This window comes from Belonocnema kinseyi, chromosome 1 (assembly GCF_010883055.1).
Source record: "Belonocnema kinseyi isolate 2016_QV_RU_SX_M_011 chromosome 1, B_treatae_v1, whole genome shotgun sequence".
In the NCBI taxonomy this organism is placed as follows: Eukaryota; Metazoa; Arthropoda; class Insecta; order Hymenoptera; family Cynipidae; genus Belonocnema; species Belonocnema kinseyi.
Window position 1 is genome coordinate 1343560 of NC_046657.1, and position 4976 is coordinate 1348535.

The window sequence follows — 4976 nt, forward strand, 5'->3', positions numbered from 1 at the left end:
GGATGGGATGGGATGGGATGGGTAATATGGAATATGTTAGGATCTGATAGGATAAGTTAAGAAAGGATAGGGTAGAATAGCACATATCATATAGCATATAGGATAGAATAGATAGTATATGATAGGATGGGATAGGATAAAATGTGAGTGGCTCGGAAAGAAAAGGAAAAGAGGGAAACAGGGAAAATTTGACAGATTTAATAGGCTACGAAACCTTTTTTCATCAGTACATGTCGCATACTTTAACTAATTTTTTAGCTCTGGTGTGCAACTGAATACGTTACCAATAACATCAATCAGTTTCGATGATATTGAGCTACTTCAAAGTCATGCGACTCATTCAGAGAATTCCCAGTAGAAAACCTTTAATAATCAAACGTCCCATTCTTTCCCATCTTTTCATATCTCCATATTTTCTTAATATATCAAAGCCATTAAATTCCAAATGAACCTAAACTACTATATGTAGACTCTCTTTATTTTGATCCAGTAACCAAGGAATTTTCCACCCTCGTGACGAATATATAGTAGGTTCTCCTGAAATGCGGAAATGTGAATGGGAGGGCGGAGCGATGGGTGAGAAATAGAGGGAAGGAGTGGAAGAGAGTATGAGGGAAGCGTCACCATCGCCCCTTAACAAGCAACAAGGGTAGAGAATTAATGAGAAAAAGCGCTTGAGCAGACACTTGTGGCTATACCGCCCAAACCTAACATTTAAACCAACCTTGATCCCCTCAAAAGCTTCAAACTACCTCAGACTTACCCATCGCGGTTCTCTACAGGCGTTAGTCGTTATATCTCCCTGACGCGTCAGAAGAAAGAAACAAAAAAATTTAACGACTTAAACACAAAATAGATTACATGGTATCCAGAACGATTTCAGATTGGACGATTTACGACAATTGTACTCTCACAATTAGGAATATATTTATTTTATTAGAAAGACGTCCAAGAATTACGTTACAAATTTTGAACTATTGTTCACCCCCCCCCCCCCCCCCCCCCCCCCCCCCCCCCCCCGCCTCATCCACGAAAAAAAATAAAACTGATGTAGCCCAAATTTCGCTTAAAAATCTGTTACATGTCCTTAACAACAAATAAAATAAATGAAGGTCATGATTTTTAACTGGATTCTGAATCTTGTGCCGACGCGATGTGAGTATATGCAATACCCTTGAAATATTTCAAATAACGAACTTGTTATGTTTGAATATCTACCTGTAATCCCTTTAAATCAAAAGGAACGGATAATACAATTTTGACCATTTTCATTGTAGCTTTTATATGAACTATTACCTTCGGCCAGTGGTGGATCCAGGGGAGGTGTTTAGGGGGTTCACCCCCCCCCCCAAAAAAAGCTTTTGGCCTTTCGTATTAAAGGCCGACGCCGCTAAGCTATGCATAGTATATACATATATTTTTTTGACCCCCCCCCCAGGCCCCCAAAATTTTTTATGGGGCCGCCCCTGCCTTCGGCTTTATTATTCTCTTCTCAAGACTGGCTGAAATGAATATTTGTATTTGTGAATGCAAATATCATTTGGGAGAAGGTTACACTCATGAATATACAATTTCTATACCACAATCACTTTGCCACACGTTCCAGCTTCCTGCTTCATTTTATTTCTTATTGATAATGATGTATTGAATAGGGACAGGAAAACAGGATTATTCCAAGAAGGAAGGTCGGCATCTGCGAATAACAAATATAATCAAACTCAGAAATAACGCCACACAGTGGGAGGAAATACACTTTTTTCGTTCAAAAATATCCTGAGCCTTTAATGTTTGTTAGATTTTGAATTTAAACAAAATTTAAAGTTCATTCATTTCTAAAAAGCTTGTCGCTCTGAACTTTTGTCTCCTCTATTTTTAATTTTTTCACTGAAAGTATGGAACAACAATTTTGTACATTTTTTTCGCTTTAATAACTGATTAAGGTCAACTTATATTGACTTAAGTGAATGTGTAGGAACTCATAGAATAAAAATAATTTGTTTATTATTCCATTTGTTTGTTATAAACAAATTTCATGAACAAATGATAAAATACTCTTATTATCGGTAAAGAAATTTCTGTTTGCTAAAAGTGCCTCATAATTATATAAGAATGATATTTAATTACAAAACTAATTAAAAAGTTTATAATAACCATTGTATAAACAATTCTCATGGAATAATATTAAAATTAGAGAGGTTTTCTATTCAGGTGTTCCTTAAAATAATAAATATTTATTAATATTTGATAAAACATAACAATTCCAAGTTTATAAACAAATCATATAAAGAAATTCAACATTTTGGCCCTTTCACATAGAAAAAAATGTTTGCACTGGAAATGTTTTAAGCTGTTGGACGAATGACTGCTAGTCACAAAAATATTTGAGGAGTTAACAATAACTATACTTATAAATAATTCTTGTGGCGAAATATTCAAATTTAAGGTTTGATTAAATTTAAATTTTCTCTAATTGCTAGAATGGCTACTGATATTCCTGAAAAATGTATCTTTGATAATATTTAGTAAAATATAACAACTTAAATATTTATAAACATTTTAGATAAACAAATTCCAAATGTTGGCAGTTTCACTTGGAAAAATTCGGGTTTTCAACGCAATAAATTATGAATGAATCATCACACTGCATGCTAAGATTCAAACAATACAACATCTTTTGACAATAACCCACCGATTTGGTAGGCAAACCCCCAATTTTGCAAAGATTCATGGCAGAAAATGGGATCGCTAATGAAGGCAGAAAAACAAGTACTTTTCGAAGAATTTTCTTCTGAGTACATGAATTTTCAACGGAATAGTTAAAATTTGAACTATAAAATATCAATTATAAATAAAAAATAAAATAGTCACATTTTCAATAAAATCCACCACTGTAATTTTGTGATTGTGAATTCTTTTTCGTTAAAAAAGCTTAGTTCGAGAGTTTGAGCGCACCTACGGAACGCGACTGAGGGCAATCGCACGCCGTCTTACTCTTTGCATTTCTTCCAGATTCGGACACCGACCTTTTAAAGTCAAAGGTGAACGGACCGACAACTGTAATTTTGTGATTTTGAACTCTCTTTTGTTAAAGCTCTTTTGGCTTTAACCAACACATTCTCATCACGTATCTCGTGCTTCGCACTCGATTTTGTCCAACCTGTCAACTTTTCTGCATTATACACAACACTTTTATGTCAATTATAATACATTTTTTATGTAACTCTGCCAGGGATTACTTATTAAAAAATTGCAAAATAAAAAGCAAATTGTATTTATCTTGAATATTTTTTTTTTTTTTTTATTTTGCTTTAAATTACATTCTAAGCTGCTCTGAAACATGTAGCATTTCAATAAATGTATATCATTACAATTCATAATATGCATACAAATTGAATCATACTAATTCTTATTTCCTTGTTTTATAATTTTTTTATTTTTAATGTTGTTTTTTACGATTAAATAAAAACTACTGCGCATCTGTATAGGGTCTATTACAGGAACCTATATAGGGTCCTATATAGGAGCCTATGTCTTTTTTCGTCTTTTCTGTGCATTTTCCAAAAAATTAATTTTTTATTTTTAATCTTGTGTTTTACGATTAAAAGAAAATCTACTCGTTCTATCGAGAAATAATTAATAATACATTTATAGATCTTTTTAGGTGAACGACTTTGGTCTGATAATTTAAGTTCATACCTTGTGTTGTTTTTTTATACAAATTTAATATTTTTATTTAGAGTGTTATTTTTTACGACTTAAGCAAAAACTAACTGTCCTATCAAAAATTATAGCTCTTTTTTGGATGAACAAGTTTTGTCTAATTTTTTCTCGTAGCTTATATCGAAAAGTGATTCATTCTTAATTTGTAATTCTTTCCAGGGTGCGCAATTTGAGCTTTTGCGTTTTTTTTCGTATCTTGCATAGTTTGACCAAAAAATGGAATTTTTGGATTTTTCATTATTATTGGCACGATCAAATTTGGAATTTTCAACTTTTCGACCAAATTAGAAATGTTGTTATCATAATGTTGTAGGGCTTTCAAAAAGCAAAGGTTTTCTTCTTCAGACTTTTTTTCATATCATGCGTTGTTTGGCTTAAAATGTTCATTTTAGATTTTTTTTTGTATTTTGAAAATGCTCTAACTCTGTTAATTTTCTTTTTATAAAAAAAGTAAGAAAGATAAATTGTTTAAGTTTTGAAGTACTATAAACAACCGTGCATAGAATTTATACATCTGGGCCATCTAATATATTAATTTTTTCAACAGGTATCGTGTTCACAGACAGACATATAGACAGACAGGCACATTCATAAAAACCTGTTTTTCGGATTCAGGGGGTCTCAAAACGTGGACATCTTACAAAAACTAGGAGGGGGGTTAAATTTTAAACAAATCTAATACCTTCTCTGATGAGAATGTAAAAATCATTCTGAAACAAAACAAAAAATATTTTTCCCAAAAAAGCTCAACATTCAGTCAAAAAATTTAATTTTTAACGAAAAAGGTGATTTTGTTACCAACAAATATAATTTATCTACAAAAAAGGCTAATTATTAACAATATGCAAGAATTTTCAACCAAATATCTGAATTTTTAACTGAAAAAGATGTATGCCAATTTGTTGAGTTTTTAATTCAAAAGATGAATTTTTAACACAAATCCAGTTAGAAGTATTGATGATTAATAAAGAAATTACCTTTCTACCACAAAGACGAATTTTCAACATAATAGTTGAATTTTCACCTAAAACCTATAAATTTTCAAAATGAAACCAAATAGTTAATTTTCCAATACAAAAATCTAGTTTCAACAAAATAAAACAACTCAACAAAATCGTTAATTTTTCAGTTCAAAAATCAATTTTAAAGCAAAAATAAAACATATTTTTAATAAAATAGTGAAATTCTTTATCACAGAGATTCATCTTTAATCAAAAAAAGTCGAATTTTCTTACTGGGTTCTATCGATGAAAACT